Raw genomic sequence first — 15,855 nt, 5'->3', positions numbered from 1 at the left:
TAGCTTCCTAGCTTAATTTAGGGAGATCTGAGTTCAGTCGAGACCGGAGGATTCGTACTAACATTCAGTTTTAAAGTACATTTAACCCAAAGCGGCTCAAATGTAATCCATGAAATTGCAGGTCCTAGAATTTGCAGGTCATTCATGGAAAGTGACACCAACTGCTTGAGAAAAAAGATTGCTGTAAATGGGTGTCAGACCACCCTAATACTAAACAATAATAACACTAAACGCAGTCTTTAGATAACCAGAGCAGCCCAAGTACTGTAATCAAGTGTGCCAGAACAAGAATTATTTCAGAAAGTCTTAGGTCACCGTCTGCACAAGTTGTTTCAGCATGTCATTTTGTGAATTGAGCATAAAAGCCAAGCGGTATTCAGGGCCATAATCATACAAATGGTAACAGCAGATTTCAATTCTTGACCGTAACACAAAATATTCCTGGTACTTGTAACACCTCTTGGTGTCACAGAGAAAACTCAAGGAAAATTAAACTGAAAACTTCTCAAGAAATTTTGCTTTAAAAGATTTTCTATTTATGCTATTTTGTTTAATCCCTTTTTATCAGGTAGGGAGGTATAATACATCTTCACTGGAAGTCCACACAGATTTGAATTTTTCACTTTGATTAACGTCATTAATCATTTTTTCTTTTTCTTTTTTTTTTTTTTTTTTTAATTCATTCATCTTACTTTTCTGGGCAGTCTTCACTCCATTTGGGGTTTGCTTTTGAGCAGGGTGACAGCTATGAATCATTTTACCCTATAATACTTGAGGTGCTCAAACCTATAAGGCTTGAGGTGCTGGCTCACCATCTAAAATCATTCATGGGTAGATGGGTAGGATATTTAGGAATTTCCCCATTTTATTTGGGAAAGTAATCTAAAGTACTTGATATGATATTTGAATAGTAACTTTGAATGCTATGCATTTTACATGTAAGCCATGAAAAATAGTAAAGGATCTCTGAAGATTCCAGGAGGGATTTCTCTGGGTGTGTTTTTTTTTTTTTTCCTTCTTTTTTTTTTTTTTTCCTGGTGTCTACAGATATTACCTACTGGAGCCTTACATCTTGTGGTCAATTTCAAAGTCAATTGTGCTATCAACTGTAAAGTTCAAGAAAAAAAATCAATCACAGCAGCACTGTCACTCCCATGTAAGTGAAACAAGAAGCTTTTCTGTATGCAGTTGGTATGCATGCAATCTCATTTTGTGCACCAGGAATAAATGTCAAAAAAAGCAAGATGAAGAGTGATTAAACTGTTAATATAGCTCCTGTTATTTTCTGTCATATCAAAACTATTACCCAGATGTTTTATTGACCATAAATTGAAAGAGTCTTGAAAGAGTTGCACTGGAACTCTAAACTGCAGGCTGCTTAGTCCACAATTAAGTTACAATTCAAATGGAATTTGTCTTGCCAGTAAATAAAACATCTCCAAAGTTGAAATACAAAATACTGCAGAGAATCTGTTGCATGTTGCTTCTTACCAAACTTTGTTTCCTTTACAAAATAGTGCTGAGTGTCCATTTCCATTTTTGACAGTATTTGAATCATTAGTTTTGCTTTTCATTCTACTTATTCATATAAAGCTTAAGAGCTTTTTACTTTTTTTTTTTTTTTATCAGATTTTGGTAAACATGATACAGATCTCTTATAAAGTGCTGGATGTTGAGGAAGCATCAAGAATGTTCTGTGTTTGTGAATCATTGCGGAGACTCTAAATATGGGCTTTATGCACTGGACAGCTGTAATATGTGTAATGATGAACCTACAGTTGGCTGTCTCAATTCCAGATCCCAGTCTTTCATCCCATTTCAGGGGGTTTTCATAGCCTCCAATGTGAAGTGATCCCTGTCTACTGCTTTGCTTTGAAAATATGCTTTGAAAATAGCATGAAGGTCTGGATTGTTGGTAAGTTAATAATAGATTTAATTATATATTGTCATTCAAGAACTGTTCTAGATGTCCAGGAAAAAAACACATGGATAAGCTTTTACCACTTCAGCCTGAAACACAGTATTATGCGACCTGGGCATGCACTACGTTCTTTCTGGTTTTGCAAATGGAAACAAAGACATGTTATCTTCCAGTGAAAAGTATTCTGAAGTATTCAAAAATAAAGTATTCAAAAGTACTCCACAGTCTTTTGTGTTCACAGACTTCCAGCTAGTTGCTAGTCTCATATATTCAATCTAGAAAGAACAAATAGAAGACAGAAAATAAATGTCTTAGAGCATCTAAGTTTGACATGGTTGAGAATACTTATTCAGAACACTTGAAAAGGGGCTGAATTTTTGTAGTGATTGATGAGATACTAATATAATGATATTTTTAAATAGTTTTACTGTATTTCTTGAATTTATTAATTGCTGCAAATAGGAGCCCAACTCAGTCAGAAATGACAAATCCCTTTTTTTCCTGCTTTTTTTGTAACTGTTATAAGTTGCCCCCTTAATTAATTTTCAGAGAGCATTGCATTAATAATAGAAAGGAATTTATTGAGTAAGCAACAGCAAGCAAAACAGCGCTGGGCGGCCGGGGAGTCTCAGCTCCGCCAATGGCGCGCACCTCACCCCCGCCAGGGTCCCTTTTTATATCTTGGTGATTTCAGGATTACGCAGCACGTCCGGGTATGTTCTGCGACTGCGCGCACTGTTGCTAGGGGGTCGTCTCTGTCCCTCTGGTGGTCGTGAAGATGAAGGCCGTAGTCTTCCTCCGCGTTGTGGTTCAACTTCTTTTTTTATTTGGTCATGTTGGCCCAGCGTGAGACAGGAAGGCAGGATGTTGATACACTAGTTGAGCAACTAATCAGGAGATGGTTACATGAGCTTTGCAGCAGTGTCTTTGAACAAAAGAGGCAACTGAGATGCAGAAGGAGAGAAGGGGAGGGGGTTCTCTTTTTTGTTACATTAAGCAAAAGAATTTTCATAGTGTCTAGCCAAGTATTATACATCTCCTTACTTCAGCAGGAAGCTTTTGCAACTCCTGCTCCTCAAATGGAACTCCTTGTTTTATAATACAAAAGGCAATGAACAGTTATTGTGTATTACAGTAACTACGTATGCAGTTGAAGTAGCATTTTATTTTCAGTGTGTAATACATATGCCATGTTGGTAAAAACATGTATTTTATTGTACTTAGGCCATGGAGTAAGCCACTTGGCTGTATTTCCTTTATTCATTGCCAGAAGAGGACTTCCAACAATATTCTGACAACATTGTAAAAGCTATTTAGTTAAATTTGTCTCATGAAAGCATTAAAAAATTAGAGTTGGATTTTTTACCGTAGTGTTTTGTGTTCTTTCTTTGGCTAGATTTCCCATTTTTGAGTGAAAAGTCCTGCATTTTGTAATTGTGATTATAACCCTTGCTTGCTTTTCTAGTCAGAAACATTTCCTATTACTGTTTTAGGTCTCCAGAAATATGAATTGATCCGGTGAGATACCAGATGTCTCTGCTCTAGATAACAGTTCCAAAACAGACCTAATTCTGTCACTGTGGCAAATGATGAATTCTTCATCAGCCATAATTTTGCTGAATTTGTTAATTCTTGGTCTGTTTTCTTTCTGTGTCTTTCTAAGCCATATGTTCTTTGTTCTGCTTTGTTTTGTTTTTAATGTATACCAATTCTATTTTTCAGTCTGATTTTACACTATAAGCATTTGTCAGCTTCACACCAAATCCAGTGTTATTTTTTGAAGGGGGTGACGGGGAGGAAAAAAAGTAGTTGTACAGTTAACTCTATCAGTGGGTGAGCAGCAGCTATTTTCTCCTGGCTTTATGAAGATGTCTGGAAGGTATATGACCTAATTGATGATCATCTACATTATCCCTTATTATAAAGTATGCCTTAAAGGAACAATTTAACTTTTTTTTTTTTTTTTTCAACTTCTGTATCTTGCCTTCTTAAGTCTGCTTTGAAAACTAAACAGCTAGCAGCTTTCTCATATTCTACAGAAGACCAGCTGGCATTGAATTCTAAGTGGCAAAATGACAAAAACAAAATTTCCCAAACTACTTGTAAAAGTTTGAAGAGCTGCTGCTAGGGCAGTTCTTTGTAGCTGTCATCCAGAAGCATGAGAGGAGCTCTGTTGCTAGGTGGCAATGTTCCTCAAGTAAAGATGTATTGGTAGAGCCTGTAAATCTTTTGCTTAAAGCAAGGAGGAAATAATGATTTCATTGTGCCATCATTAGAAAGCTTTATCATGTTTTTCTTGGAACTTCATGATTGCGTAATGACAAGTGCACTGTTATTTGCATTATACCATAACAAGGCATGGCACTTCAACACACACAAAATATTTAAAACCACAAAACCTCAACATCTATCTTGGGACAATCCAAAAGCCTGTCAAGTTATAAAAACTGTGTCACTGTTTGGGAATCTCCACAATAAGGCACACTGAGAAATCCAAAGAGGTTTGAAACTTGGTGTAAATCAAGCTCACCTAATAATGAGTAAGTTCACAAAAGGTCTTGAAACATGGAGTTGACACAGGAGGCTGAAGCAGTGGTGAGGAGATAATGCTTAGGACAGCCGGAAGGGAAAGGAGAAAGGAAGAGCTGGGCAAGAGGAAAGTATGAAATAAGGACCGAGGAGAAAAAAACAGGAGACCTCAAGGGTGACTATTCTTTGTTCTAGAAAACTTGAAATGGATATAGGTCAAATAAATTCAGTTCTTTTCTCCCTGCAATAACAGCCTGTCTTATGTTCCATGGATTTGCTTTCATTGAAGTAGACTGGGATGTCTGAATCCAAGTAGAGAAGACTGAATGCAAAGCAGAAGTTGTTTGGTAGAAATAGGGTATTTTTCCTTTTATGTACCACTAGCTTCCTTTTTGTTACAAAAAAAAAGCTGAGTTTCAATAGCATGCAGTACAATTTTGTTGTTTCGTTCTGTCTCCCTGTGAGATGCATACAGAAAGCCTTTTTCCTCTTTCACAGTCTCCCATCAATTTTTTTTTTCTTGGACTTAATGTTTCTCAGAATTGCTGTTGAACAAAATCAACCATCTGGGGGTAAAACTCTTAGAACGTAAATAATTACTCCCCAAGATCAGTTCTGAAAGTCATACATACAAGAAGCCACAATGGAAAATCAACCAGAAAATTAAATGCTTCAGAGACAGGAGATGACTAAATAATGACAGCAGAGGGTATAGAAAGAAAATAACAAAGAAAAACAACCACATCATTTACTCTGTTTGTACATATATAATATATATTATATACTATGTATATTCATGTATATCTTATATATATATAAGAATATAGATAGGAAAAATATTTTTTTTTCTGTCGACATGCATAATTAAGTTGGTCAAATTCACGATATGATGAATGTTTAAGAAAATAACACCCTTTTAGCTAACATCTCTAGTCCTTAAATTTTCTCCTAGTTTGGGAACCGTTTTCTAGGCTTCATCATAGAGTTAGTCATGGTGTTTTGATTCACTACACAGACCTGCACAGCCTTAACTGCCAGAGTAAGTTACAGTAACAGTATTATTACTATTCTAATTTTGAAATATATAGTAATTTTGAGTATATAAATGCTGAAGAAAGGTGAGAAATAGTTTTGATTTTTATTTTTTAGGGTAGGTTTCAGATATGCTTTCTATCTGCTAGTGAAATGTGTGGACTACAACAGACAGAGTTAAATGACTGAAAGGACAAATACGTCTATCCTTGTTCCAGCTTTGCAGTATTAATGCATATGGTGATGTGGCAGGGGAATCCCAATGCTTGAGGAACACTGAATTTACCATACAGTACATCTCACAAGGGGCATAGACAAGAATTAAGACACCCAGATACCATACACACCAGTGCTACCATACTTGGCACTCCTGCTGGACAGCTATGCATTGTAGCCTGAAGAAGACCAGGCAGAGGCAGCTGGCAGCACCAGATGAAGCAGGTTATCATTCTTACACAGCTTTCATTACCAGAGCTCTATTTAACTGTACATGGAGCAAGAGCTAAACTTCATTGGATTAAGTCATTGAAATTGGATTAATTCATCAAATATTTAGCACGTAATTACAATAATAAATGTATTTCTTCTGTTCAGCTTTCCATCATTACTAGTTTAATCACTTCTGACATTTTACTCAATATATAATGACTTTGTATTTTCTGTTAATAGCAAGTCCCCCTGTGACATTAAATGAAACTTGCTCAGACTCAGAATTTTTGCATACTTACATAGTTCTTCTAGTCCCTTTGGATTCTGAGAGATTTTCTATCACGGAAAAGATCCCACAGATCATTTTATATTTCTAGATATTGATATTTCTACATACAAGTTCCTTTCAAAAAGAAAGAATGAAAAGATCGGTTATTGTATGGGGAACTGGATAAATGCATTTTTTTTCTGACCTGAGGTAAAATTCATTAAAATATAGAAGGCTGATACATTTATTTTTGCAAGATTTTCCCACAAAGAAAGTCTTTTTATTAAAAGTTCATACTGAAAAACATAGACATTTATAAATTCTTTAGAAAATACTACCTAGTCTTCTGAAACTTCATGAAAACTGTTAGAAATGTATTCTTTATTATTTTGTATCGAGGTAATACCCACATATTTCTGTAGATAATTCATAATTTCCCAAAAAATAACTAATGTTTCTTTTTTTTTTTTTTTTTGAGTTTTCTAGGTACATTCAAAATAACCATCAATATTTGAATGTAAATTTTCAAGTTGAGAGAGTTGTGTATAGATAAGTATCTTCTGGGGACACAGCCCACTTTCAAATATGGGTTATGTGAACAGTATATTTGCAGTATTTTGTGAACAGTATATATTTCCACATATTTCTATTACTTAAAGTTACATTGTTTTGCTAGGCTAATTTATTTTTTTCTTTGGTGGTAATGGATTTTTTTTGAAATAGTTCTGCTGAAGTGGAAGTCATTTCATGAAAACTTTTTCCTTGTTCAATCAAATTCAGTGATAGGGAAAGATCATGCCTTCCTTGTCTAAATCAAAATCTGCTTTTCCTCAAAGGCATTAAAATTGTCCTAAGCTAGAATTTTCCTATAAACTATGCTTTTAGGGGAAGCTCTTCAGTTTCTACAATAAAATAAATTCTCAGGGTAAATTATTCTTATACATTAAAGATAAATATTTGTACTGATTTCATTAATGTATAATTAAAATGCTCTGTAACATGAAAATAATTTATTTTTCATTACATAACAGTACAGCATTTAAGTCAGTGCTGTTTATCATTAATGTTCTTTTCTAAAACACCTTTTGTACTAGTCTTCTGTTAGAATTGCTTTGCTAATTCATTATACACATGAAAGTCTCCCAAAATAAGAAAGCCCTAGGCACCAAAACCACTGAAATTCACTCAACTTTGTAAACATCTATCCAAGGCACTGAATCAGAGACTGAGTTTTCTAAAATTCAAATAAAAGCTGTTAGCTTCCAAAAAGTTACAAAAATACAAAAGGAGGAGGAAAGAAAGCCTGAAAAATTAGTAATGCCAACCCCCCCCCAAAAAAAAAAAAACACAACATATAACCTCGTTTTACAAGGCCAATTTTATTTCTCAGTATAAAAGCAGTTTCATATTTACATCTAAGATGTACAAACTATAAGAGAATGAACTTGCATTCTCTTAACCTAAACTTAAGAAATTAAAGACTATGCTGTAATGACAAGGATAGTATCACTTCTAGATACATTACTCAGATAATGTTTATCAAGTCTGCAAAGTGTAAGCCCCTTTTCATTTTATTGGAGAAGCATACCATGGGAAGAATGATTTTTTTGCACCTGTCTTTGAGAAAAGTAGACTTTAAGAATGATTGTACTGCATCACGAATTTTTTTGAGGAAAGCAAGTGATGAATTTAAAGATCATAACAATAACTGAGAGATATTAGAAAATGTTATTTTCTTAGTGACATTTGGCATCTGTATAAATTCAGTTGAAGACTTTGCTATCTGAATTCTTTTGATGCCTTTACTAAAAATACAGTGTTTTTAAACTATGATTATTTTTAATTAATTATAATGTAAGAAGCTCATAGAAATACATTTTTATATCAGAATGTGGAATTTGCTCCTTTTTAAAAGTGCTTACAGAACAAGGCAAAAGTTGTTGCAGATGTCTTAGGCTTTGCAACAAGGACTAGAATCTCAGTCACACAAAAATAACAGATGTGATACCCCTACATTTTAATATACCTGAGACAAATTTTAAAGTCAGCAACATTCGTGTTGTAAATACCTTTGTTTGTTTGTTTGTTTTTGCTGACAAATCACAGCAAGGCTATATAGCTTAGAACTAAGTTCACTTTTTCTCTAAATTAAACCCTGTTTTCAGAACCAGACAAGGATGGATTAAAAAAAAATAAAAAGAATAAAATAAAAAAAAAAAGAAGCACGGGTAAAGCAAAACCTAACTGCATTTCAGACAGGCTAACTGAACTTTTAAAGTCTTAATCTGAGTTTTCAGAACAGTCAGAGATCAAATACTTTATTGCTCATAAAATGCTTTCTTTTTTAATTATTTCTTTTTTTCCAGAAATTGATAAGAATCAATTAAAATACTCACCCCTTAAACTGAGAATATGAGAAATGTTCATCTGGTTCAGACTCGTGGTCCATCTAAGCCTCAATATATAGTTTCCAATAAAAGAAATATTGTATAGGCAAAAAGCCTGATTCTTTTCTGTGGTCCATTGTACTCCCCCAACATGTGTGCAGAGAACATTCACACCTTTCCTTTTGCTGTCCATTATTGACCCATTGCCCAGTAAGTTGTCTAACCCACTGTTGAAGCTGTTCATGTTATCTGCCTCTGCAGGCTTCTGGGCAACAAGTTCTACAAGTCCAAAACCTTCAGTTTCAGATTTTTTTTCCCCAATAACATCTTCAGGTTGTTTCATCACATGCTCCTTAGTTCTGCAAATGTGATATTTAGTCCATAACAGTTCTCCATAAACTTTGGCAAGCACCTTCATGATTTTCTAAATCTCAGTCACATCCTCAAGCTTATCTTTGAACTGGAGTCCTTGTCCTTGTAATTTGTTCTTGCAATTGAGTTGTCTCACCTCATGACCACCCCATGATTGCCTGTTCCACCTCATGATAGTTGTCCTTCTCTGAACTTTATCTAACAAATATACTTCTTGAAATGCAGAAAATAGAGATGGACATGGTACCTACTACAGACTTATCAAGGTTTAGACACAAGGAGAAGCCTCTGACCTGTTTTCAATACCCTTTTGGAGATCACCAACATGCTTTTGTTGTATTCAGCTGCTAATGCACACTGGAATGATGATTTCAGAGGGATATCAGCAATAGAATAGAATAGTTCAGTTGGAATGGACTTTCAGAGATCATCTAGTCCAACTACCTGAAAACTTCAGGGCTAAACAAACTTCAGGCATATTATTGAGGGCATTATCTAAGTGCTGGCTCATTTCAAGCCTGCTGCCACCAGCACCCTATATCCCTTTCTGCTGAGCTATTTTCCCTTGTTCTCATTTGGTCTTCCAGTCTGTACCTGTGACAGGCATCACTCCGTCCCGGACACAGCTCCCAGCACATTGTTGAACTTCATGCTGTTAGTAATCACTCAGGACTCTAATCCACTTAGATCCCTCTGCAAGACTTCTTGCTCCATCAGGGAGTCAACAGCACCTCACAGTCCAGAATCATCAGCAAACTGGCTGAGGATGCACTCCACTCCTCCATCCAGATCATTGATAAAGATGTTGAACAGGACTGGCCCTGGAATTGAGCCATAGGGAATACCAGTAGAGACCAGCTGCCATCCAGATTCACTACAACTGTTGAGCTCTACCATTGAGCCAGTTCATCACCTAGCATAGCAAGAACCCATTTATCTCACAGTTGGAGACTTTGTCCAGCAAAATGCCATGACGGACAGTGTCAAAGGCCTTACTGAAGTCCAGAAAGGATCTGCATTTGCAGCTTTCCCTTCACCCACCAAGCAGATGACCTTATTGTAGCTGGAGATCATATTACTAAGGAAGGACTTACACTCACTGAACCCATGGTGACTAGGCCTGATGTTAGATTTGTTCTTTAACTTTTCAGTATCCCCCAAAATAATCTTTTCCATAACTTTTTCAGAGACTGAGGTTAGAATAACAGGTATGTAATTTACTCCTATGCCGTTTTTGTAGATGGTTGTAACATTGAGTAGTTTGCAGTCAGCAGAGACCTCCCCAGACTCCCATGACCTTTGATAAACTGTTGAAAAGGGTCTGGCTATAATACCCACTAATTCCTTCAGCACTCTGGAGTCCTTTCTGACCTGATGGACCTATGAACAATGAAGATGTTCCCTTACCATTTTGGTGACCACAGATGGAAAATCACAGCTCCCCCAGTCATAGCCCTTGGAACTCTGAGTACCAGGCAGCCCAAGATCTGTCATTACTATTAAATAGTGAGGCAAAAAGGTATTAAATGACTTTGCCTTTTTCTCATTCTTACTTCTTAGGTGACTGCCTGCATCGACTATCACTCCAGTGTTTTCCTTTGACCTCTTCTTGCTGTTGCTGATGACTTCCAGAACTCCCTCTTGAGTAGCAAATTCTGAGTTAAGTCTTGTGTTTGGTGTATCTCTCATTCTGAGTAGAATCATGTTTTCAGTTCTGGACTTACCTGTGCTTGCTCAATCAAGAAGAATAAAAACCTATGAGTACCAATTTTAAAGCAGAGCATAGAATAAGAAATATCTCTGCTGTGTTATCTTCATCCTTGGCCTACAGTCTATGGAAAGCCATTTGTGTGAATTCAGCACTACAGAATTTGCAGAAGGCCAAAAGATAAAATGACAACAGAAATGCTTTTTAATAAAATATTGCAGCAGTTTTCTTTATGTAAAGGTTTATTTTCCTGTCATTACTTCTCCAGGGAAGATTTACCTTCTCTTAACTTACAACAAATCTTTGATGTTACACTGGTGTGACCACCTCAGAGGTCACACAGCACCTACTTAGGCCATCCATCTAATATGCTTAACTATTTAAAAAAGCCTGAAACAATACAGTTTTGGATTTACCTGGCTGGATGAAGCAGTTGGGATGAGTAGAAAAATAAGTAAGAATTTTAATGTTATTGCTTAAGAACCTTGGAGGAGTGAAGTTCTTTAGAAACAAAAGCTGGTGTTACTAATACTTTAAATATATTTGATAAAATCCAAATTTAAAGAACTGAACAAGAAAGTGATAAGGAGCCTTCATCTGTTACCATAAGAAAACTCAAATGACTCACTCAAGATTCTGCAATACTAATTGACCTTGCTCAAGATTGTACTCATATATAGGAAATTGGAAAACTGGGACTTTAGCAATAAACTGCAGTGTATGTATGGTTGATGGAATTTAGAAAACACCGAGAGAAACATCCTGTTTGCTCAAAGAAGTAGTAGTTTTCAGGACTGTAGGCAAGGACAAACACATTTTCACAACAGTGGCATACAAAGACAAAGTAACATTTGCCTGGCTCAAAAAAGTAGTCTGGCAGCCAGCCAGTCTCAGGCTTATTGTTCAAAAAATGTTAAAGGACAAAATCCAGCATCACAGTCAGTGCATGTAGAAGTAGGAGTGGGGTGGAACGAAGGAGTGGGAGTATAGAAATATGAGTATAGAAGGAGTAGAGAGTATAAAAGTGTATAAGTAACAGCATAGAATATGCTGTCCTAGTTCTGACATATGTGTTTGATGGTACCCAAGTATTCCCTACACAAATATTTTTGATCAACAAGTAATTTTTTTCTCCGAGTTTCACTGCCAATAATATCTAAATCTGAAAGTAGATTGTTCTTTTGTTACAGATATCTCCACTCTTTTCCTGAACATCATTTCATGCCCTTTTCCCCTTCTTGCAGCATCAATGCCCTATTTGGATTTTCTCTAGAGAAGTCGTAAAATAAATCATTGTACTGACAGAGAAAAAAAAACTATCAAGAACGGTGTTTCTGTGTATTCTCCAAAATGCATTAACTACTGAAATTGAATTTACCATACAAAAACGTACACTTTAATGTATTTCATGTTACATTATTAACAGATTGCTCTGTGTATATTATTGAGCACCAACTGGGTAGTCTGCAAATTCAGATCCCTACCCACAAGGAACACTGTAGATACAAACTGTGCAGACACTGTTTCTGATGCAGTTTGAAAGGTGTAAAGACATAGTGATGCAGAAATTTTTAGCCTCTATTTTAATTATTTAGTTACTGTAAATAGTGCATGCTCATTCTATATTATCAGCTGAAAAGACTATGAAGGATGTAAGTTTCACTGTGGCCCTGGCCTAATGCACTATGCTGTATGCAGTGTGTTGACATTGGCTAGCTGACAGATGCCCACCCAGCCAGACTCTCATTCCCCCTCCTGAACAGGACAGGAGGAGAAAAAAAATAGGACAGAATAGCTTGTGGGTTGAGATAAAGGCAGAGAGATCGTTTACCAGTTACCATCAAAGGCAAAACAGACTCAACTTAGGGAAGACAAATTTACTGCCATTTAACAATCAAGCAGGTTGGTGAGAAACAAAGAAAAAAACTGCAAGCACTTTACCTTACACCCTCCTTTCTTCCCAGGCTCTACTTCACTCTTTCATTTCCAGATCCTCTACCTCACCCACCCCGAGCTACCTAGAGGGGATGTTGAACAGGGGCTGTGGTCAGTTCACAACAGTTTGTCTCTGCCACGCCTTCCTCTTCTCAGCATGGGGTCTCTTGCATGGGATGCAGCCCTTCCCACCAGCTGCAGTTCTTCGAGAGCAGCGATGGTGTGAGTCCCCTCCACAGGTTTGTGTGTCAGGAACAAACCACTCCAGCATGGGTCCCACACAGGCCGCAGTTCCTGCTGCTTCCTTCAGGACATGGCCACCTGCTGTGGTGTGGTGTCCTCCAGGGGCTGCAGGGCAGCAACATGCTTCATCATTGTCTTCTCCACAGGCTGCGGCAGAACTTCTGTGCTGGTGCTGAGAGCACCACTTCCCTCCCCGTCCTGCTTCTCTGACCTTGGTATCTGCAGGGTTGTTTCTCTCACATTTTTTTTTCTTTTTTTTTTTTTTTCCACTCCTCTCTCAAAGCTGCCATACAGTATTTTTTACCCTTTCTTAAATATATCTTCATAGAGGCACTGCCAGTGTTACTGATAGGCTTAGCAGCGTTACTGATGTGCTTAGCTGTGCAGGTCTGTTGTGGAGTCACTGCGTTGGGCAGTCACTGGCCAGTTTTGCAGCCCACCTCTGCTGCCAAGACATTGAAATGGACACCCACTACACTATACGGTTGTCCCTACATCAAGGGATAAGTAGCACAAGGCATGTAAAATTTATACATAAAACTGTCAGGATAATGTCAAGCATACATGTACATCCTTCTAAATTTTGAAAGGCTTTTGGAGTTTCAGAAAACAAAGTAAGTAAAAATTAAAACAACAACAACAACAAACTTTTACTAGCCAAATATAATGCTAGTAATTCTTAATTTTTAAAGATAATTGTTATTATCTCAAAAATAAAAAGTAACCTGCAGTAACAGTGTTCCCAAAGATAATAAACAGCAATTGATAATGTAATTTTCTCTGAAAAGAACAGACTAACTGAGAAAGCTGCTACTGCCTATTGTATTTCTAACCAGGTGAGAATGGCAAAGCAAACTCAGAAATACATGAATAAACAATATATAAAGTAAATAGAAGTAACAGTCTGGTTTTATATATAAAATGTTCTTGACAACAAGGTAGGTACAGTTGGCACCACAGTTGTAAGAGATTGCACTGCTAATGACTCAGTGAGTACTGTACTCAGAAGAGTACAAGATGAGAATATCTTGAACCAACTATTAGATAGAAACTTGATGTTTTTCAAGCAATGGCTATAAAATAAAATAAAATAAAATAAAATAAAATAAAATAAAATAAAATAAAATAAAATAAAATAAAATAATGAAATGAAATAAAATAAAATGAAATGAAATGAAATGAAATGAAATGAAATGAAATGAAATGAAATAAAATAAAATAAAATAAAATAAAATAAAATAAAATAAAAAAATAAAATAAAATAAAATAAAATAAAATAAAATAAAATAAAATAAAATAAAATAAAATAAAATAAAGCTGGGAAACTGCATGCAGAGACAACATGCCATTCTAAGAATGGAAAGGAGTAGTAATGCAGAAATGAATCAAGGCATCTAAGAAGCTGTTGCAATGAGAGCTCTCTTCCCAAACATGTAGCTAAGCTGTGAAGAGAGGCTTGGCCTCTTCCACTGTCACAGCAAGAATTCCTCATTAAGACTACCTGTGATGTTCACTGATCTCACAAGATCAAGTGCTCAAACCTAATGTTTCCAAAACTGCTAAGGAAACCCAAGAAAAGGCATGCCTATTTGGAGCCATATTTGCTGAACTTAACAATAGTGTTCAGTCCTGTTTCAGTCTTTTACCTTTAGGTTTTCTTTCTCACCTTATTTTTTACTAACCAAGTTAATTAAGAGACTAACATTTAATTCTGTGGGAAATCACTGACTTTAACATGTAAGACGACGCTTACTTACTGAGGCAGGTGATAGTAACTGTTCGTTCTTTCCTGAGCTGTGATAATTAAAGATATTCCTATTTTCTGTCTCAAACTGATTGAAGTTATCAATCATCTTGATACTGCTATTGTGACTTACTGTAAAAAAGAACTCTCTCTGCTACCAAATAACAGTGAAAGTACTACTGAAAGCAGCGTGTTCACACATTTTACTGAACAGTGAAAAGCTGCAGAATTTCACAGATAATTCAAACAACTGTCCTTCATTAAAAAAAATAAAAAAATAAAAAATAGAAGAAAACAAATAAAAGTTAAGAGAAAATAAATATGACAACTAACAGTCCAAAATCAAGGTTCTGGATGGGGTTCTGGAGCAGACAGTGAAAGAATCCCAGTATCACCTGTGAGGCCAGTAAACAGCCTGTTTGGGCTGGAACCTCAAAAGAAGCCCCTGGCCATTCACACAGCCAGACAGTGGAACCTGATTCCAGCAGCAGAGATAAAAACAATTTCTTCTAGATTGGATCTTCAAGTAATTTACATCGTGAATCCTCAACAGTAACACAAGATTAATCATAGAGTGGCAGAATGTCTTGTGTTGGAAGGGACCTTAGAGATCACCCAGTTCCAACCCGCTGCCATGTGCAGGGGCACCTCCCACCAGACCAGGTTGCTCAAACCCCATCCAACCTGGCCTTGAACACCTCCAGGGATGGGGCATCCACAGCTTCTCTGGGCAGCCTGTGCCAGTGCTCCCCCACTCTCTGAGTGAAGAATTTCCTCCTAACATCTAATACTAAATCTCTCCTTGTAGTTTAAAACCATTCCTTCTTGTCTTGTCATTATCTGTCCGAGTGAAAAGTCACTCTCCATCTTTTTTTATAAACCGTCTTTAAGTACTGAAAGGCAACAAAAGGACTGAACTGTGATCTAGTGAGGGAAATAAACCAAATCTATGCTACTGTCTGTGCTCTTTTATATTCTGAATTACACTAATGAAATGAAGGTATTTTCAGATGAAGTTTGGTTGTCTGCTTTTTAAACTATCCATCTGGCATTTTCTCTATGGAGGCTGATGTTTTCACCTTATAGCAATCTTTAAGCTATATCCTCAAGTGGCCAGTATTCAGGTATTTGAATCCTCCAATATCCTGACATGAGATGAGCAATACTAGGAAGACAGGACAAGCTCTTTTACTTCAGGTTTTGTCCTTGCAGTCTTATGTGTCTTGAATCACTTGAAAACTGATTTCAATTTCATTCATGTATGCAGCTCTACTGGATCCAACAGGA

This window comes from Aythya ferina, assembly GCF_964211825.1.
Source record: "Aythya ferina genome assembly, chromosome: Z".
NCBI classification, from domain to species: Eukaryota; Metazoa; Chordata; class Aves; order Anseriformes; family Anatidae; genus Aythya; species Aythya ferina.
The sequence above is the reverse complement of the archived record's forward strand: the minus strand, read 5'-3'. Positions refer to the sequence as shown.